This window comes from Lagopus muta, chromosome 11 (genome assembly GCF_023343835.1).
Source record: "Lagopus muta isolate bLagMut1 chromosome 11, bLagMut1 primary, whole genome shotgun sequence".
NCBI lineage: Eukaryota > Metazoa > Chordata > Aves > Galliformes > Phasianidae > Lagopus > Lagopus muta.
In genome coordinates this window covers 19807340-19829673 of record NC_064443.1, presented here as the reverse complement: position 1 = coordinate 19829673, position 22334 = coordinate 19807340, and the positions used below count along the sequence as shown (strand labels likewise).

Here is a 22334-nt window from a genome sequence, read left to right as displayed (position 1 = left end):
ACTCATGGATGCCAGCTCATCCACCGGGAGCCGCAAGTCCTTCTCTGTGGGGCTGCTCTCAAGGTGTTCTTTGCTGAGTTTGTACAAACACCTGGGATTGCCCCTTCATCAGTGACATTGACAGTGGGGCTGAGTGCACCCTAATGACACCGAGCTGTGGGGTGCAGTGACGCACTAGAGGGACAACGCCATCCAGAGGGACCTCAACAGGCTGAGTAGTGGCACTCAGCAATGCGCCTTCCAGCCCAGAAAGCCAATCGTACGCTGGGCTCCATCCAAAGATGTGTGGTCAGCAGGCGAAGGGAGCTGGTCCTCCCTTCTGCTCTGCGCTGTGAGGCCTCACCTGGAGGTGCTGCATCTGGATGTGGATGTCCGCAGCGCAGGACAGACGTGGAGCTGTTGGAGAACATCCAGAGAACAGCCACAGATATGAACTGAGGGATGGAACGCCTTTCCTATAAAGAGAGAGAGCTGGAGCTGTTCAGCCTGCAGAAGTGAAGGCTCCAAGGTGATCTGGTAACAGCCTTTCAACACCTGAAGGGAAGAACAAGGAAAGATTTAGCCTAGATATAAAGAAAATCTGGTACAGTGAGGGTGGTGACACAGCAGAACAGGTTACCCAGACATGTGATGGATGCCCCGTCCCTTCCAAGGTGAGGCTGGGTCAGCCTCTGGGCAGCCAAATCTGGCTGTGGATGTTCCTGTTCATTGTGTGGCAGTTGGACGAGATCACCACCAATGGTACCAAGTACTCTGGCTAGGATAATCCATATCCATCAGAGCCTCTCTGGGCCAGTCCCAGTATTCAGCAGAGCAGGGGCTTCACTTCATCACACTGGGGTGATACTGAGTACAGCAGTCCAGAAGAGGACAATCCTTGGCTTTCTATAAAGACGAAGATTTATTACACCTAAGGGTGCACAGAACGCCCTTAAACAACTCTGCATGGTTGGAAGCAGTGCATAACAGCCCTGAAATAAAGGAAGAATAAGTTACCCCATTCCAAAGATGAACACTCAGCCCACACTGCCAAGGAAGCAGTCTCCAGGTAGAGATGCTGCCCTTACAGCCTCCACCCCTTAAAAGTGGTCAGGATAAAAAAAAAAAAAAAAAAAAAAAAAAAAGGAGAATGCAGCCCTGAAATAAAGAAAAAACAAAGAAACCACTTACACCCTTCTCAAAGGCCAAAACTCACCCCTGCTCCACAGGAGACAGTCTCCAGAGATCAATGCTGCCCTTACACCTGCCAGCATTTCAATGTGGTCAGGATGCCCCAAAAACAGGAAAGGTCACAGTCCTAAAACAAGAAGGAATGACTCACCCTTTCTCAAGGACCAGAGCTCATCCCACACTCCCAAGGAGACGGTCTCTAAAGACAGATACCACCTTAAAGGCTGCCAGCCCTTAAGTGGGGTCAGGATCCCCCCAACAACAAGATATTGCAACCCTGGAATAAAGAATCACTCACCCAGTTTCAAGGGTTCACCCCACGCTCTAAAGGAAGCAATCTCCAGGTGCAGTTGCTGCTCCTTCTGCTGACAGACCTTAAATGTGGTCAGGAGCCCCCAGAAAGTGAAATTACAATCCAGCAGTAAAGAAGAAATCAATGACCCCATTCCAAAAACAAACAGCCCACATCCCAAAGGAAGGAGCCTCCATGCAGAGATGCTGCCCTCACAGCTTCCAGCCCTTAAAAGTGGTCAGGATCCCCCAAAAGGGAAAGACCAGAGCCCCGCAATAAAGCAGCAGTCACTCACCCCATTCCAAAGGGCAGAACTCACTCCCAATACTTCCAAGGAGGCAGCTCCCAAGCAGAATGCTGCTCTGTCTGTTCCCAGCCCTTAAATATGGGCAGGGAGGGGGTGGAGCCAAGCTCAGCCCTATCCGGTCCCACAGGTAAATTGCTTCCACCTGTGCTGGCAGGGCTGGCCACACCCCTCACCAGGTGCTCAATCACTGCTTCAGACCGTAAACAACAACAAAAAAAGACTAATTACAAGCAGGTGATTGGATCTGCCTGTCCGGCAAGGGAGTTTGATCAAAGGATGAGAAACAATGGCATGCATATTTTGATTGAAGTCTGTCCTCAAAAGCATTCAGTAAAATTTCTAATAGATAGGGGAGCACAAATTTCAGTATGATACAGCACACAAATTTCAGTACTGATACAGCAAGATGCTGAAAAGCTGTGTGTGCAGCCTCGATGGCAGAGTTGAGATTACCGGTGTGATCGGAGCGAGCTCTGTTTGCCAAACTAGTGGGGACAGCTTGTGGCTCTCCAGTGAGAAACGTGTTGCCTACTTTCTTTGCAATTAAAGCCCATTGTGAAAACAATTCAGGATTTGACATAATCAGTGGGTGAACCTGGCACCTGCCTGTATGGCAGTGTGTGGCCTTTTGGGTCAAGTTTCAATCCCAGACTCCAAAGAAATAGGCAGGCTGCAGCGTGTGCACTTTACGCAGCCCCTGTGCTCCCTGAAGCAGGGGTCGCTAACATACCACTGTACCCCATTTCTGCTGCAGCATGATGTGGGATTTCTGAACTCATAGCAGGTTTGGAAAAAAGACAAATCGTTTCCAGAACAGACTCCCCACATAACTCGTTGTCATCTGGTTTGGAAACCAGATGGAAGGTGGTGATTAATAATCGATTATCGGTGTCTGAAAGCTTATACAGCCCCGCTAGGAGCTGCTGTCCCAAACCTTGCTTACTTGGCAAGCAAGTTGGGGTGATGCCATGGAGTGATGCTGGGATGACACTGGGGTGAAGTTGTGGACTGAGCCTGGAGAGTGACGCTGGGGGGTGATGCTGGGGTATTGTGGGTGGGGGGGGGGGAAATCAGAGAGAGAGAGATACTCGATGGAGACACTGGGGTAACTTAGTGTGATGTTGGGGGGTGACATTGCTGGCACGACTCTGGGAGTGACATTGGGGTGACACTGGAGAGTGATTCTGAAGTGTCATTGTAGTGGCATGGGTTACGTTGGGGCTTTTTGGGGAGGAAGGGTGGGTGACATCAGGGAGTGAACACTGGGTGGTGACGTTGTTGGGGTGTTATATTGGGGACCTAACGGCCCCTGACTGAAGAATGATCCTGGAATTGAAAAAGGTATTTTGGCAGTTTTAAGGGAGTTGATATTTGTGGCTGTGGCTGCAAATGTTTTGTAGAGAGAGCTGTCCCTGGTATTTGGTCTTGTTCTTGCGAAGACTTGTTTTGCAAGCCGATGTTCCAGCTGGGCTCTTGTATGGGAACTGCTGAGTCATGGCCTGAACCTCTGATTGATCACCTGAGGCGAGCCATGAGGCAGCCAGAGGAGCACAGGTGAAGGCAATTCAATTCACCTGTGCTGCCAGAAGGGGTGGAGCCAGGCTGCCCCCTCCTAGAGCTATTTAAGAGCTGGCTGCCAGGGGGGAAGGGTCTCTGCTGGAGATCTGCTCTGCTAGAGTTTTGTGAGTGAGCCCAGGATAGGGGTAAGCCTTCTATTTATTCTCTTTTGTTGTCATAGTCTGCTTTGCCTAACTGTGTTGTTTATTTTGTGATTATAGCATCCTAAAATTCTTAGATTGTAAAGCTCTGTATCATGTACTGGCTGAACGGGTACAGCATGCAAGTGGATCAAACCCTACAGATCCTGGGGAGAATGAAAGTGGGAGAAAGAGTGGAAGTGTGCTTTGAAGCAGGGGATGCCCTGCTAGTGATGCTGATCAAATCCACTGCTGGCATGTTCCTTCTCTCTCCTTTTCTGTGGCTTGCCATCTCTCAAGGGTCAGATAGTAATAGCATACTTGCTTAGGGAGATTCTGCTTCCCACTTAATGGAATCATCTAAAATTTTAGAGTGACACCTAGAGGGAGTGACACGGTGGTTATGTTGGAGTGATGTTGGGGTATCAATAGGATAGATGTTAGGGAGTAGCATGATAGGGTGACATCATTGGGAGTGATGTTGGAGTACCACAGGGATTTAACGTGAATGACTGGTTCTGGGGTGAGAGTGTTGGGGTGACACTGGGGAATGACAATGTTGGAGTAATGCTGAGGGTGGATATTGTGGTGACGGTGAGGGGTGACATTAGGAAGTGACTCCAGGGTGACATTGTTGGGTTGGCACTGGTGGGTGATGTTGGGATGAAAGGGGGGTGATGTGAAGGAGTAATGCTGGGGGATTGATGCTGGAGCATCCCTGGGGAGTGACATCAGGGAGTGTTGGCGCTGATATTTGGAATGAAATAATGAGGTTTTGGGAACTCAATTTGGGGTGAATTAGCAAGGACGTGAACCTGGAGTTTGGTGTGAAATATTGATGGTTTGTGTCTGGAATATGACGTGAAATGGGCTTTGGAGCTTATTTGGATGGCAGTTTTCAGCGTAAAAAATGCTCTTTACAGTTTCCTTGCAGGAAGAGAATAAAGAAAAATCTGCTTTCACACAGGAGGGGATATGATATACCTTTAGCTGATTCCCACAGGGGTGTACATATTCTCCCACTATTGCTCAAGCCACCTCAGTGAACGAGTTTCACTGCCTTAGGATGTGTATCCATGTGTAGATGATATTTAATTGCAAGCTCATACTCTGGAAAGGTGGGGGAAGTGGCAGCAGCACTAGATGACTGAGAATTTGAGATTCCACCTGCAAACTGTCAGGGGCTAAGTAAAGGAGTGAAACTTTAAGGCAGCAAAGGCCAGCAAAATTGTGCAAACTTGACTGAACCAAAGCGGAGATATGGGAAACCAGTGTGAACAGAAGCAATGCTGTGCAAAATCTTACAAAACCACGTGAACTTCATGGAATCTCAGTGAAGACCAGTGATCCTGCAAAGTCTTCAGTGAACCAGGGCGGACTTCTGCAAAGCCCAGTGAAGATCCACAAGCCTGTACAAAAATACCGTGAATCCGCATGGACAGTACAAGGAACCCGAGTGAAAACCCACAACATCGTGCATCCTTTGCTTTATTCAGGTTTGTTATCTGGCAATGCAGCCCAGCTGGATAAGGCTCTTGTAGACTGGTAGTATTTTCTTCAGGAACACTGAAATCTGAATCACTGGAACATCGTCCATGATCTATTATCCAACTCTTACCTTCTCCTCCCCTGGTTTCTCATTGCCTGAGCACTTCAGGTTCACAGAAGATGAAAATGAAAAGAAAAAAGGAAAACGGAAACGAAAAAAAGGGGAATAAAAATGAAAAAAGAGAAAAGGAAAGGAGAAAAGAACGATGTAGAAAAAGAAAGAAAGAAAGAGAAATAACTAGAATTATTAAAAGGAACATTATTAGAAAAAGAAAAAAGAATTTGAAATACAATGAGGACAGGAAAAAGGCGAGGGGAAAGACAAAATAATTGGAATTAGGAAAATAAATAGAAAACGAATTGGAAATAGGACTAGAAGAAGAATTGGAAAAGGCAGAGGAAAAAGAACTGGAATTAGAAAAAGAATTACAAAAATAAAAAGGAAAAAGAAAACCAATTAGGGAAAAAATATTAGAAAAGGAAAAAAATCAAGAATTAGAAAAAGCAAAAGAATTAGAAAAAGAATTAGGAAATAAGACAAAAAGAATTAGAAAAAGGGTAAGAAACAGAAAAACAAGAAAAGGGGAGAAGAAAAAGGTGAAGAAAATATTATAAAAATAATTTGAAATAGAAAAGAAAGAAAATAATTAAATTAGAAAATGAAAGAGAAAAACAATTAGAAAACGAAAAAACGAGGACAAATTAGGATTAGAATGAGAATTGGAAAAAGATAAGGAACTGGAAAAAAATGGGAAATGAGAGAATTAGAAAAAAATATTAGAAAAGGAATTGGAAAAGGAGCTAAAAGTAGAAAGACAAAAAAAGAGGGAAAAAATAAAGGAAAATGGAAAAGTAAGAAAAAAGTCTAGAAAAAGAACTAGAAATAGAACAATGAAAAATAATAAGAAAAAAGAGAATAATTAGAAAAAATCGAAGAAGAATTAGAAAAAGAATTAGAGAGAGAAAAACAAGAATATGGAAAAGAAGATGAAAAGAAAAGGAATTGGAAAAAGAAAAGGAATTGTATAAAAAGGAATTGAGAAAAGAAAAAATGGAAAAAAATAGATGAAAAATTGGAAAGAGAACTGGAAATGGAAACAGACCTGGAAAAAGAATTGGAAAATGAAAAAGAAGAGAAAGGAAACAAAAGCACTAGAGCAAGAGAAAGAATATGAAAAGAAAAGGAATTAGAAAAAGAAAACCAATGGATAAAGAAAAATGAGAAGAATTAGAATGATAATTGGAAAAGGAAAAAACTGCAAAAAGAAAAACCTGGAAACAGAAAAAGAGCTGGAAAAAGATTGAGAAAAATAAAATGAATTAGAAAAAGGAAAAATATAAAGAAAAAATAGAAAGATAACAAGATTTACAATGAAAAGTAGAAAAATATTTAGAATCTGAAAAAAAAGAAACAATCAAAAAGAACAGAAAAAAATAGAAAATGAATTAGAAAATTAATTTAAAAAATTAGAAAAAATTGGAAAATGTAAAAGAAAAAACTGAAACAGAAAAATGAAAAAGACATGGAACAGGAAAAAGACATGGAACAGGGAAAAGAAAAAGTACCACAATTAGAAAAAGAGTGGGAGTTGGAAAAAAATTGAAATAGAAAAAAGAAAGACTTAGACTGGGAAAAGGACCACAAAAAAGGCTTGGAAAAAGAATTAGAAAAAGCAAAAACAAAGAGCAGGAAACAAATTAGAAAAAGAATTAGAGAAATCATTAGAAAAGGAAAAAGAAAATTAGAACACAAAAAGTATTAGAAAGACCAAAAAGTATTTTTTTAAAAAAAGAAGAAGAATTAAAATTAGATTGAGAAATGGAAAAAGGAAATAAAAAGGAATTGGAAAAAGAAAAAGAATGAGAAAAAGAAAAAAATAGAAAAAGAATTAGACAAATAGTTTGAATTAGACAAAGAATTAGGAAAAAAAAAATAGAAAATGATCCAGAAAGAGAACACAAGAACTACAATTTGAAAAAGAATTAGGATTCAAAAAAGAAAAAAAAAATGAAATAGAAAAAGGAAAAAGACTTGCAATGAAAAGAAAAACTTGCAACAGGAAAAAGAAATAGGAAAAGAATTAGGAAAAAAAATTAGAAAAACAAAGCAGATTAGTGTCTTGCTCCAATTTATAGGAGGGAGAGGAGGTTCTTTTATTATCTATATACCCGGCGTGAGATTAAGAAACAACAGTTCAAATGTTGGTCCGACCAATTTATTACAAATCGTAATTAGGGAAATGGGGAAGGGGAGGACGGAGGCTATTACGAATCAGGGTAATGGGGAAGGGAAGGAGGGCGATAGGAAAGATAGAAAAGATAGAGAAGAAGAAGCAAGGAGTCTTTATAGGAAGCAAGAGGGAGACAGTCACCACCATGGATCTAGCGTGGTTTATAGTTCAGTCTTTGATCTTCAGTAGTGGTGGGTCGTCAGGCATTGTTCTGTTGACGACGAGGAGAATGATGAGAACGACGGCCATGACCATGGTGATGACGGCCCCTTTTCAATAGTTTCAAAGTGGTCGAGTCAGCTGTCTTTGGAGTGACAGCTCAAATCCAATGTGGTTGAGTCAGCTCTCCTTGGAGCGGCAGCTTCTGGCTCTGGGATCTCAGCAGAAACTCCTTTGTTCCCATCTTCTGGGCCTTGCCAGCAGACAAGAGGGAACAGGGATGCCCATCTGCATCTTGTTTTTCACAGAACACGAGGGTATAATTCCCCAATTTTCCCATACCAAGCTGGAGCTCTTTAGTCACAGGCCAGATCTTCTGCCAGTGAACACTCCTGAGCACTCTATTCCGGAGGCAAGCAGCTCTGGAGGAAGGGGCTTTCAAATGTTCCCAAAGTGATACCGATTGTCTCACGGTTAGCACCCATCACTTGCCTCCTTAACAAATCATTGAGAGTCTTATCGCAAGAAAAACCTCAGGAAGCAAGCTTTGAGCCAAAAAACAAAGGATTCTGACAATTAGAAACAGGAAAGAAGAAACAGATTTAGAAAGAGAGAAAGATTTAGAAAAGGGAATGGAAAAATAATTAATAAAGGAAAAAGAATTGAAATGGGAATTGTAATAAGTTGAAGAAAATAAAATACGGAAAGGAATATGACTAAGAAAAGGAACATGAAGAAAAAGAAAAACAATTGGAAACAAACAGAATTGGAAACAGAATTATCAAAAGAAAAAGAATTAGAAAGAAATAGAAAAAATTCAAAACAAAAAAGAATTTGAAAAAGTCTTAAGAGAACAAATTAGAAAGAGAAAGAAAAGGAAATAAAAGAACAAGGAGAGAAAAGAAAAAGGTAAAAATAAAAAAACGAAGCAGAAAACTATTCGGAAAAGGAATTGGAAAAGGAATTGGAAAAAAGAAAAGCAGTAGAATTAGAAAGTGGATTAGGAAATGAAAATTATAAAAAGGGGGGAAAAAATCAAAGGGAACTGGAAAAGGAGAAAGACAAGAAGTTAACTCTGGATACCCCAAGTCTTACATGGCACGCACTAGAAGCCTGTTTTGCAACCTACCTCTTCTTTTTGCATCTCACTTGGTCAAAGCAGAGCAGTCACCATTTGGGCTCACTGTAGCTCCAACTAGGCGTAGATTGGCAACATGAAACACAAGAAAAATGAGAAACATTGCATAACGTCAAGAAATGATATTGAACCTAAAAAGAACAAACCCATGTTTGGTGGGAGCGACAGAAGGCAGAGACATCACATCAGTACTTGCGAGCCCTAAAGATGGGGGAAAAGAAAGAATACCTGGTGAAAGCCATGTGAGTGCAAGAGACAACTGATGCTGAGCCCAAAGAACTTCTACAAGTGTGGGAGCAACTTCAGAGATCAACACAGCTTGCCAGACAGAGTAAGGAGTGGATATTGGCATCCATCTATGGCTGTAGTTTTCTACTATAAACACAATGAGCCTCAGTAGAGTCCTTGCACCACTCGGGAGAGCCGCAGTTTTTCCACCACCGCTCACTGGACACAAGATAAGTAGACGTCACCATCAGGTAATGATGAAGGAATCAGTTCCCCTTTCCAAGGATCAGGGCACAACCAGCGCTACAACCCAGGGAGGCTTGAAAGGCCAATGCCATCTGATAGTGGAGTCTCCAACCCTAGAAGGAAAGAAGAAACCTTCACGTCTGGTACTGAACAACATGGGGCAGGGAGAAACAGAGGTAGTTCTCGATACTCCATGTCGTACACAGCACTCACTAGAAGCCTGTTTCGGAGCCTACCTCTTCATTTCACATCACACTTGGTCAACACTTAGTTGTATGCATTCGGGTCACCCAAGCTCCAACTAAATGTTGATTGGCAACATGAAAAACAAGACAAGACAAACGCTGCGTAATGGTAAGAAATGATACTGAATGAAAAGCAAACAAAACCCTATTACAAAGCAAAGAACATGCCCTATTACCTTGATGCTCACCTTTTCCCCTGATTCCTCATTGCCTGAGTATTTCAGGTTCACAGACCTTCCCGATGCTTAACTGTACATGGGCATACTGGCTAAATAGAAACTGTTGCTAGCTAAATGTTTATCTATTGCTAATGGCTTACATTCTCCTCCTTAAATTTTCTATCATCACTGAGGTCCTGTCTGACCAGCATCAAAAATCAGTAGTCTTGCAACATAATGAGCCTACTGATATCATTGTCAAGGGTTTTGGATTTCTAAAGGCATTATCGTAATGTTTAGGAGCGCAATGTCTATGTTGTCTGGAACTCAAGGCTCAGAGGTATTCCAGATGGCTGGACAGATAACAGCAGCAGTCCTTGTACCCATACATTCATTACTCCATCTACCCACTGAGCAAGCACCAATGTGGAAAATTCATCAAACAGGCAAGTGAAGGAGACCCTCAGAGACTCCTGATGAAATAAAAACACTCCCAAAAAGAGCTGTTAGTACTTAGTAGTACTAAGTAGTAATTAGTAGTAGTAAACAAACAACACAAGACTGGAGCAGAGACAATGACGTAAAATACTCACGTTTTAGTTCTAATGCAGAAACAACATTCCATTCCTACCTAAGTACACAAACACTGTGTAACCTCACTGTGTAACCTCACAAAATGACTACGTTTGAGGAGCACGTTGCTCCATGACAGCTCGTGCAGTGGGAGAATGAAGAATGCCTGAATCCAGGTCTGTGATCTGTTTTGGTAGCATGTGGGGTCACTTCTGGAGACTGCAGGACTATGGCATGACACGCAGCCCACTGGCAGGAAGAGGAGAGCATCAAGATCTGCTAGCAAGAAAGAAGAAGAAATCCCTGAGTCTTTTTTCTCCACAAGCATTTGTGATTCTTTCTCCTCTGCAGGGAAAAAAATAAACAAAAAAACTCCATTGTGATTCAGTCCCAGCACAATGATTAGGTGTATGGTATGTACTGAAGCATTATGTATTAGGACAAAAGCTGCGGGAGAGTTAGTGACAGGATCATAAGTAAAACTAACTAGATGCCCAGTACTGCCAATATGGGCATGGGACCGTGACCAGCCAGTGACTGTGTTAAGGTCATCATAAGCAATTACAAAAATTAATCTGAAGAAGATTCCTGTCCAAAGCAGGAACACCAATGATACCACAGGGATCCCAGAGAAAGGAGCAGAGTGAGAAGGGAACATGTGAGCTACAGCAACAGTATCAGCATTCGTTAGCATCTGGAAAACAAGAGAGAACTTCCTGGTTCCAAAGAAACCAAGGTTATAAGAAGCAAAACTGGAAAAGAAAACAAAACAAAAATAAGACTTCCTGGTCCTAAATGAACCAAAGTTAGAAGGGAGGTGAAATCCAGATGGTTAATTTTGTACAGTTCCTCCTGATCATCTTGAGGCTTCCACAAGTATTTGTGAAGAGTCTCCCTGAGGGTTAAAGTGACAGGACCACAGTGGGGCAAATCAATCAACAGCAGTTGTTCTGGGGAGTAATCATCCCAATAAGCAGCTCTTGGAGTAAGGGACCACTGGCAGTGGTTGCCCGTGGTGAAAAATATTCCAGGTCCCCAATAACCCTCTGATTCCTTTTCAGTCAGCAAGATCTTACCTCCCTCTGTTAATGGCACTTTCCACACATACTGATTTCCTAAGGGTGTCACCAAAATCCTTCCTTACTTTGGCCGGCTCCGTAGCAAACAGGGAACTTTGTCAGTACGAACATCAGAATACCCACTGCCAGTCTCTTCCCATGCACGCCCAGTTTCTATCTAAAGGCAGGGAAGGATCACAGGTTTCCCAACTTGTCTTTTTGGGCTCTCACATCCTCAAGATTTTCTCCTGGAGGAAAGTCACTACCTGGGGAACTAGCATCTATCTCTCTGTCATTTACCAACTGTTCTCTAAGGGCTTGCTGAGGGAGGCCTTTTGAATGTTCTTCTTTTTCTGTCCCCTAAGATCTTCTACTTGGTACTGCAGGTATGTCACCAATTCCTGAAAGGACTTTATAATTTGGGTTTCTACCGTGTGCTGTTCATCGCGGATCTCTATGGCAGCACTAAGAGCAGCTCCTGGAACTGCACAAATGATTGATATTCCCTTTTCCTCCCCCATACAAATTTGCTTGTGGAGGGAATTTAATATGACCCATGACTCCCTCGAAGTTGGACCAATTATTCCATGCCCATTTCATCTCCACGGGGGAGAGTTTGGCACTATGCTTTTTTAAGAGATTGAGGAGCAGATTCCTGCTCTTTTTTTTTTTTTTTTTTTTTTTTTGTAACCATCATGCCTCAAAATGTGGAGCAATCTCTTCATGGAAGAGTAGGGGGGGAACACGTACCGTCAACAACTTGCTCCTTACACTCCCAAAGTGTACACGCACACTCTCTTCTACCAGTAAGGCAGTTGCTGATACCACCTGGACACAGCCACACGTTCAGGCCAACCCTGAGATACAGGGTCTAATACCTTGAACAACTATGAATAGGTTTTCTTTTGTCTCCCTATTCTTGTGTTAGAATGCCTAAAACAGCTCTTTCACTGACAGTTATCAAAAGGTGAAATGGTTCCTTTAAGGCAGGCAGCTCTAACACGGGTGCTGTGATTAAGTCCTGTTTCAATACTTCTACTAATTCTTTTCCCTCTTTTGTCCATTTTAATATGTTGGGTTTTCCCTGTGATAGTTGGAGATACAATCTTTGTTTCTTGTACATATTCTTCTATTCACAAAATACAGAATGCAATCAAACCTAGAAACTTTTGCCGCTCCCTCTTTGTCCTGGGCAAATGAAGCTGCACAGTGCCCTGAATTCCTTCAGAACTCTCCATTTCCCTTCAGAAATCACATGCCCAAGGTATCTGACTTCTTTTTCCACATACTACAGTTCAAACAGCCCTAGCCCATATTCCCAAGAAATTCAGAGTTTTACTTAGTCTCTTACTTTAGACTCCTCTTTTCCACAACTCAGCAAATCATCTACATACTGAAACAGCTTCACCTCCTCTTCAACCTGAAACTTTTCCAAAACTTTCTCCAGCACTGAATTAGTTAAAACAAAAATAAAATATAAAATATATAATGTATATAAAATAATACATAATAATACAATATATAATATCTATAATAATATAATACATAAAATATAATAAAAATAAATTAGGCGATTCTATGTACCCTTGGGGTAAAGCAATCCACCTCTCTTGCTATTTTTGTTGCATTTTTGGATCCTCTCATTCAAGGGCAAAAAGATCTTGACTCTCTGAGTCTAAAATACAGGTCCCGAAAGCATCTTTGAGGTCTGTTACACTGAACCATTTGTGTCTGTGTGGGATTTGACTCATTAAAGTATAGGGGTTAGGAAGCAGGGGGGTCACTTGAGAACTATTTCATTAATTTCTCTTGGATCTTGTACCAGTCGATAGGTGCTATTTGCCTTCTGTAATGGCAAAACTGGACTGTTATAGGGTGACATAGAGTCCCAGAAAACCATCTTAACCAATGTTTGTATTACAGCCTTTAGACCCATTATCCTTTCTAAAGGCATGGGGGGATAACTGTCCCTGTTTTGCAGCTTCACTCCCTCCTTGGACAGTTATTGTTAAGGAAGTAATTCCGAGTCCACCCAGTTTCCTTCCCCTGCTCGCACCTTTGGATTTATTTCTTTTTCATTAGCAGTTATTAATAGATTCATTGACACCTTTATACCTGTTTCACAAGTTTTCAACTGCAATCCTAGAGCTGTTCAGCAGCTTTCTTTGTGAAAGGCAAATTATCCTGTGCTACATACAGAACTACTGGAAACTTCCACTGCAAAAACACAACCTACCTCTCACAAGGGGGAGAGCAGTGCAGATGGTATGCAGCAGCTATGCACAGCGTGCCTTTCACTTGCTTTTCCTCTCTCCATCTTCCATTAGCAAGCAGCATCTCCAGTCTTTCCTTGCTAAAAAATCACTTAGGTAAAAAAGAACTGGCAAGCTCGCTTTAAAAATTTCCTTACTATACAACTTGATGCTTTAAAGCAGAAGCTCTCCCAGCAGTGACCTACCTTAGACAAGCTCAACTTTTGAGAGAAAAGTTATTCCTCTGCCTCTGCAGACTTTGCACACATTGCCAGGGGCAGCAGTCAGCCCAGTTCTCAGCACAGCTTTAGCAGCCACAGAAACCCAGTTGATGCCTGCTGTGCTTTTCTCTCTTCTGAAACACCGTGCTGCTGCAAGAAGCAAGGAGTAAAATCACAGAAGCACAGAACTGGGCCTGGAAGGACCTCCAGGGATCACTGAGTCCAACCCCCTGCAAAACGGGCTCCTACAGCAGGCTGCGCAGGTGGGTGTCCAGGCGGTTCTGGAATATCTCCAGACAAGGAGAAGCCACAGCCTCCCTGGGCAGCCTGTTCCAGAGCTGCGCCATCCTCACTGAGAAGAACTCCCTTCTCATCCATGGGCGGAACTTCCCGCGCTCCACTTTACGGCCATCTCCCTTTGCTTGGGGCCGCGCAGGGCTCCTCTCCCTGTCCCGCACACCTCTGGCGGAGCTGCCCTCAGCACTCGCTCCCGTTGTGCCTTAGCTTCCGCCTCGCTGCTGCCAGGACAGCAACGGCTGCCACCGAGGTCTGTCGCACCTCCAACAGCCGGCTCCAAACGACCGCTCCCGAGCACGGCAGCTAAACCAATTGCAGCCGGCGGACCTACTGCGGATGAAGGAATCCCCGGGGGAGGGGACAGCGCTGACGCTAACCAATGAGAGACTGCCAGGGGTGGGACAGAGCTGATGCTGACCAATGAGACACCAGGTCTGAGTGAGCTCGTCCTGCTGCAGCGTGATGGTGACAGGGCTGCAGATGTTCTGTGCAGACAGCCCGGAGGTTGGGAGCCAGGAATGGACGCGGCCAGAGGAGAGAGGTGTTAGGGAGCAGCCAAGGCATCACAAGGCATCCAAAAGCCCTGAAAGGCATCACAAAGCCACTGCCAGGAAGCTTGGGGTTATCACGAGCAGCATCCAGGATGCTAGAGATTATTTGCTACCGTACCAAATGGGAGCTGCAGACACCCCAAAGCCAGACAAAACGGGAACTAACCCAGAGCTCTGCTTCGTGCACCCCACAGCTTCAGCATTGCAAGCTGAAGTGCCTCATTGTTTGTTGCATTCATCCCAGTCCTCGTGAATGAAGACTCCACAGGCAGTCAAGGCGTTGAGTGAGCACAAGTGTGCTTTTATTATTAAAGGAAAAGACAGGAGGGCGTGAGAGGTCCAGGTAAAGATGGGAATCCTCCTCTCTTGGATGGAAAGGTCACAGACAGAGTGGCTCAGAGCTCTCAGAGCCGCTGCACGGTGCCTGGGACTGGAGGCCTGACTGGCGGCTGTCTGCCGCCGAGTCCTGCCAGCGGCAGAACGCATGCGCCTAGAAATGAGGAAGTGGAGTTTTAACCGCTCTGCGCAGCTAATCCGCCGCTCTCTATGATTATCAGTCCTCCAGACAAAAGCGAACGTGCGCCTGTCACCTTAAAAACAGCAGCTGTTTCGAAAAAACACTGCGAGTACAGGCAAGCAGCCGATTCTCGGACCGCCGGCTCAGCGATATTCTCCCCCGCTAATCCTGGATGCCCCTCGTCTATTTCCACCATTTTATGCCCGAGCCCACCCGGGAACAGACAGGTTCGGCTCACAGCTGCCCCTCAGCGCCTCGTGGCACCAAACTTGCTCGCCTCCCGGTGAACTGGAACACGTCCCCTTCCACCCCAGCCCTACACCATCCCCCGGCCGTTTAAAAGCCCTCGCAGCGGCAGTGCAACGCCGCTCAGAGCTTCTCGATCGCGCTACCGATGTGCAGCAGCACCGACACGAGCATGTCTTGAGAAAGCAATACATATCAGTAAATCCAGACGGTAACGCGCTACATAAACGCGCCGCTTTCTGTCCCGCAAGGCGCATGCACCAGTCGCGGCGCAGCACTGCGCATGCGCCAGCTCAGCACCAAGCTGCGCATGCGGCTTCTTGGCACAGCACTGCGCATGCGTCGCTTGCTGTGTGCAGCCCGCATGCGCCGATTCCATGCTGACAGTACGCATGCGCCTTCTGCACATCGCACTGCGCATGCGCACGACAATGCATGCGCTTTTTTTTTTCCACAGCCCACTGCGCATGCGTTTGCTTTCGAATTCGCGGTGCACATGTGACAATTTCATCACTGCACTGCGCGTGCGCCCCGCTTGATACGGTATTGCGCATGCGCCAGCCTCGCTGCCATTATGCGCATGCGCAGTGTTGATCAAGGCACTGCTCATGGGCGAGCTGCGTTTCCGCAGTGTGCATGCGCCTTTTTCGTCAGTGCAGTACGCATGCGCCTGTCCAGCCAACACAGTGCGCATGCGTCTGTTTCTTCATCATTATGCGCATGCGCCATTCTCGCACAAGCACTGCGCATGCGTTCGCCTCAAATCATCTCTACGCATGCACCAGCGGTTCGCTTTGCACTGTGCCAAGAGTTGCGCATGCGCATAGTGCGCATGCGATTTTTTTTTTTTCGGCAGTGCACTGCGCATGCGTCCGTTCCCTCGCCGCAGAGCGTATGCGTCAGTAAGTTCACACTGGACTCTTTTTGGTGCAAAATTCAAATCTGTTTTTGCATGCTCGCTGTTGAGCACCGATTGGTTCCGCGGGGGGCAGCAGAGACCGCGGAAAAAACTTCGTTGCATTTCCGCCTATTGGCCACACGATGACAGCAGAGACCGTGGAATAAATTTCGCTGCAGTTTTGCCTATTGGCCACACGATGACAGCAGAGACCGTCGAATAAATTTCGCTGCAGTTTTGCCGATTAGCCACACGATGGCAGCAGAGACCACGAAGTGAAATTCGAATGTGTGAAAACACAGGAAAGAAATTGGGGGGAAGGGAGACGACGAAGAAAACGAGGAAAACTTCGACAAAACCACCAAAACTGCGCTCAGTACTTCTGAATATCTGTCAATAAATGATAATAAATAATAAATAGAAAATTGATGTTGTCGTGCTTTTTATTCTACTTTTTTTCAGCCAGTGTGCGAGGTGATGAAAAACCCAATCTGACAGACGCATGCAGCAAAGCAGAACGAGATCCAAAGAGATGCAGAACATAATTTAAATATGCGCCCTTAAGCAATACTCAGCAGAGGTGGAATTAATACGTGGCACAGGAGACACTGAGGGGACATGGGGAGAGGACTCAGAGAGGACACAAAGACACAAGCAGGACATGAGGACACAGAGGGAATGAGGAGGGGGGCGCATGTGAGTCCACTGCACTGTACTGCGTTGAGGACTGGCTTTAAAAACAAGGCCGTGTTCAGAGTATTAAGGACATGATAACGCTGTAAAGGTGTTTGAATAAACAACTAGTTGCAAGTTGTGCTGTATGAGAAAGTGTGGGAAGCAGGCGTAGCAGGGAACTTCGTATTGTCACAGCTACAGGTTGACGGACATGAGTAATAGCCAATGACAACATGACAAGTGGACTTAGAAGTTATATAGTCTCTTGCTCTACGATTAAACATTGGACTTAGTTGCTAACTCGTGTCAAGTTATTGCTAAGATCCCACAGTCCCACTCCTGCAAAATGGTGCCTGAACAGGGACCTGAGGCCGTCTCAGAAAAACCGTACAAGGCCGTCTGAGAAAAGCTAAAGCCATCTCAGAAAAGCTGCATGAGTCCATTTGAGAAGGGAAGAGCATCCCTGAGATCAGACGGATTTTTCCACAGGAGAAAGGACGCCAGTTGAGTGAGCGCTCACTAAAACCGACAACGGAAGATGACATGGAGCTGGAGGTAGCCCTGTCACTATTATCAAGCTTCTTAGAGAAGTGGGGAGTGAAGCTCCGTGCCAAAGCCTTATCGTTGTTAGTTACGACAGGCCAGACAAAAGGGCATTTCAATGACTTGAGTACAAGTCCTTTTCAAATTAAGGAATGGCAAGATTTTGGTGATGTTATTTGGGATGCTGTAATAGATGGAGAAAAGTGGGCAAAAAGGATGCAGAGCCCCTGGTGGGAGTTTATTAACTGCCTAAGAAATACCAAGCAGCGAAAAATACTGTCTGGAACGTAATGCAGGTGTTAGACCCAGCTGAGGACAATAAGATGGCAGGATCGGCATTCAGGGCAGGAGGGCAATCACTTTTCAAACCATCACCCCTGCTGATTTTGTCAGAGGCTGAGGTTTGCAATCCAAGCTCACCACATGGGATTGGCCCAGAAAAGAGTGAGCCCACCACCTCCCTGCGGCCTATCCCGTCCATGACGGATGGAACAGATCTACCTGCTCCAGGCTACCAACATGACTGATCCTTCTGAATCCCAAATCAGGGGAGTCATTGTCCGATGATGACGAAGCCACCCCTCAGGAAAGGAGAGTAGGCAGGAAATTGGGGGGGCATGGTGGTTTATGCATGCAACCTATGAGGGGTCGGGGGGAAAGAGGGCAGTGGTGCTTGACAGAAGGGGCCAGGATGGGCACGGTTGCTGCGAAAGGGGTGGCTGTGGGGAGAGATTGGAGGGGCCAGAGAGCCCCCCCCCAGTGCTACCCTGGCGCTGCGCCCATGGACGGCGCATTGACAGAGAACCACTCTGTCTCCTCCTTTGTTATTGTTTGAATGATGTCCCGTTTGCATTGATTGGCCAAAAAGAAAAAGGGGGAGTGAGGGGCCTGGAATGGGTATTTTTGGGACACCCGAAAACAACGGTGAGGTCTGTGCCCGAAGCAGCAGCTCAATTGATAAAGAAAGGATGATTGCAATGTATAGAATAAATGGCAGGGAACGAGAGACAATAATGCTTCCATTTAACAAGGAACACCTGAATTGGTACTTGCTCTAAAATAATTCTCTCACATTCTTTTTTTAAATTTTTCCGGGGATATGCTTTGTGCAATTCCCCCCATTCCCATATTACAATGGATGCTTCACAGCACATGGGCCCCAAAGCCGTTAGGAATGAAGGTACCCATTCAAACAGCTAGGATGATATTCACTGACACAGGGCGATGGCTAAAGAAAGCGGCCCCAGTATGGAAAGAAAATGGGCGTTGGGTCCATTATGGGTTCCGGCTAGATGGACGTGTTTGTGTAATTCGCCTGCTACTTCTGGGGACAGCAAGGGAAGCCATACACCGGATAGATCCACAGCTGAATGGCTTGGTTACATGGTCTCAAGCAGTGAATCAACCTGATTTCTGCCTTAGTCTGCAATCAAAACATTCACTCCCTAGAGACTGTAACAACCAAGTTGAACTATGGTCCCTCACTGCTAAAGTCTTCGTGTCACTTTTATGGCCTGGACTTGCCGCTGGAACCACACTGAAGCAAATAGAATGACTCGCATGCTGGTTGGAGAAGCAGGCTAACATCACCACAGCTGCTCTTACTGAAATTATGATGGATCGATCAAGTCTCCACCATGTGGTGCTTCGGAATTGAGCAGCCATTGACTTTTTGCTTCTTGCTCAAGGACATGGGTGTGAAGATCTTGACAGCAGATGTTACTTCAATCTACTGGAGCATAGCAATTCTATTCATAAACAGCTGCAGTGGCTACGCAGTCATACAATGGCTATAACACAAGATCGTAACCAGTTAGATGATCTCTTTGCAAAATTAGGGATCTCCAGATGGGTACAGGGAATAATATTAGAGGGTTTGTGTTGGGCCTTAATCCTTGTTCTAATGTTTGTTGGCTTTAATGTTGTTATCAAGTTGGTTACGAGAGCTATGCACAAACTTGCTCCTTCAATATTTGTGGTGCAAAAAGAAAAGGGGGGAATTATTGAGGACGGTTTTTAAAAACAAGGCCATGTTCAGAGTATTAAGGACATGATAACACTGTAAAGGTGTTTGAGCAAACAACTAGTTGCAAGTTGTGCTGTATGAAAAAGTGTGGGAAGTAGGCATAGCAGGGAACATTACATTGTCACAGTTACAGGTTGACGGACATGAGTAATAGCCAATGACAATATGACAAGTGGACTTAGAGGTTATATAGTCTCTTGCTCTATGATTAAACATTGGACTTAGTTGCTAACTCGTGTCGAGTTATCGCTAAGATTCCACAATCCCACTCCCACAGTACTGCACTTGCGTGAGTATGAGCACTACAATGCACACGTGCTAAACTCGGGAACACAAAATGTGTGCCATCTTTTGCACCATACTGCACATGCGATGAGCATGTCACCTCACCGCGCATGCACTGGCATTTGCACGGCTCTGCAAATGCACCAGCCTTGGCAACACAATGCGCATGCGTGAATCTCCGGGCCATACCGGAGTACTGCTCATGCAGCATGCACATCACCTCAGTGCACGTGCGGCACCTATGGCACTGCACATAACTCTTTTTTGCAACGCGCATGCATGTGCCCCAGCAGCCCATGCACTGATCTCATCACTGCACATGCGTCAGATTTTGCACAGCACTGTGCATGCTCTTCTCTCTTTCTCTGCATTGCTCAGCACATGCACTTCTTTGCCTCTGCAGTGTGCACGCACCCACCTTGGCTCTGCACACACATTTGTCACAGGAACACATTGCTCATGCAGTATCGATCACATTGTGGTGTGCACACACCAACGTTTAACCTCGCTATAGTTGCCATCTGCAGGCTCATGCGTCATAGACACTGCTGGTCACAGCAGTGCACTGCACATGTGACACACCGGGCACCGCACAACGCTTGCACCATTGTTATCACAGTACTGCACATGCACCTGTCTCAGCAATGGCCTGTGAATCCGGCTAGGTGCACACATTCTTACATATGCTTCTCTTCTGGTACACACCTGTCAAGGAGTTGACCAGATCAATCTATGCCCATGACAGGGGCACCAGGCCTCTGCCCTCCCCCCCCACCCCTGTCCCACAAAAATAGGAAGGAAGGAAGGGAGAAAAAGAGCAGCGGCAACAATCTATGGAGGAAAACTTATTTTACTATAATATCGGAATACAAGATAACACAATATATACAATTTAATTGAAATTGAGATTAATAAATCAGACAAGATGAGAGAGAGAGTTCCTGGGACCAAGTCAAACCTGAATAGCTTGGAACGGCCAGGAAAGCACCTCCAGCACCCACTGCCAGGCAGCAAGAGAGCGCCACCCCCACCCGGAAGGGCCAGATCCCGGGACTTCTGTAATGTACAGGGATAGGAACCTGGAATTGGGGCAGGGACACTGTAATACACCGTACACTACATGATGTTTTGATGTGGAATACTGAAACCCCAAAACAAAAAAAAAAAAAACATAGAACCATGACAACACCTACACGCTCAGTTTTTTTGATGCCTCATTACACATGTGACAGTGCATGATCTGCTGGGAGCCTAAATAGTACGTTCTCAAAGCAGACTCGAGCTTAACAAACAGAGAGAAAATAGACAAGGAGCATTCTGGATTGGAAGAGAGAATTGTAGCATGGAACCAGCAGCCCAAGTATTATATCATTACCAATCTGGGGTCTTACCTGATGATCAGTGCCCGTAATTTGGATCCTAAGCGGGGTGGCCCATGTCATCTGCAACATTTTCAGGGCACTGGGTCTGCCGTCCCGAGGTCTTTCATTCAGGTCCCGCAGGATTTCATACAGTCTTTTCGTCCACCCCTGCAGGGATTGTGAGTCTGCCTTCAGGGCAGCCTTAAGAATACCGTTATAACATTCGATAAGGCCTGTCCCCGTTGAATTATATGGCAGGTGGAATCGCCATTCGATGTTATTTTCTTCCGCCCAGCACTGTATCGTTGCACCATAACATGAGTCCCTTGGTCGCTCTCAATGACTTGAGGTGTCCCATAGGCAGACAGTTTAGTGAGTGCCTTGATGGTATATGCCTGGTTTACTTTCAGTACTGGATAGGCCTGCTGCAGCCCACTTGCAGTGTCGACACAGGTCAGGGCTTATCTTGCCCCTTCAGAGCAAGGAAGGGGCCCGATGTAATCGACGTGCCATCACTGGAGAGGACTGTGTTCCCTAGCAAGATGGGCTGTTGTTTCGGGCAACGATCTCAGTCTCATCTTGGAGCAAGCGTCGCAATCCTGGCATGCCTGGACGATATCAGATAGTTGTATGGGCAGTCCCCATGCTTTAGCAGCTGCCCACATTGTCTTTTTATCCAGCATGCCGTAGCTTCTGATGTAACCAGCGGGCGATGTCCTCAGATGGTGAATTCTCAATCCATCAAACTCAGGCCAGTGTGTCGGCTTCGTTTCCCAGTGACTGTAGGGGCTGATGACCAGAAACATGGTAGACACGTACAGTCCTGTGTTTGACCGTATTCCATATATCTAACCACATGTCTTTGCCCCAGATCGGTCAGGTGTGGATTGTCCATTCCTGGGTGGCCCACTGTGCAATCCAAAGAGTGAGCCCCCAGTACACAGCCCAACTATCTGTGCAGATGTTCAGGATACCATCACCGGGTTCCTTGGTTATAACCATCCACACGGCTCACAGTTCTGCCCGTTGGCTGCTCTGACCATCCCCCTCATCAAACCAGATTGTCTCGGTGGAAGGATGGTATGCTATTGCTCTCCACTTGCTTGGGTTGCCCTTGCTGGACCCATCTGCGTACCAGGCATCTTCAGGGATAGGATGTTTTCCCTCCTGAACGGGACTCTTCTCTGGTGGAGCAACCAGTATTTCTTTTGGTGCATCACTGTGATACGTCACTGGGCCTAGGATCTTCTGGAGTTCTTCTTTCAAGGGTGATGAAGACAGACTGCTCCTTTGGCTGAGATAGGCAACCCATCGTGCCACTGTTTGTGCTTGGGCCACCCCTGTCTTAGGAAGGTGGGTCAGATCTTTCACCTACCCCTGAATTGGCAGAGTGGTCTTGACTATAACTGCAG

General features: G+C 45.3%; 2 long non-coding RNA genes across 2 annotated transcripts; both read right to left on the bottom strand.

Annotated features, from left to right (window-relative positions):
- Window positions 1–384: 384 nt before the first annotated feature.
- On the bottom strand, window positions 385–1804 carry LOC125698670 (uncharacterized). Its single transcript, XR_007379252.1, has 4 exons — window positions 1758–1804; window positions 1469–1544; window positions 1196–1297; window positions 385–971 (listed from the first exon to the last, which is right to left on the bottom strand). It is a non-coding gene; the product is annotated as an uncharacterized LOC125698670 (long non-coding RNA).
- Window positions 1805–7045: 5241 nt separating this feature from the next.
- On the bottom strand, window positions 7046–11695 carry LOC125698898 (uncharacterized). Its single transcript, XR_007379366.1, has 3 exons — window positions 8771–11695; window positions 8534–8599; window positions 7046–7973 (listed from the first exon to the last, which is right to left on the bottom strand). It is a non-coding gene; the product is annotated as an uncharacterized LOC125698898 (long non-coding RNA).
- Window positions 11696–22334: the final 10639 nt, after the last annotated feature.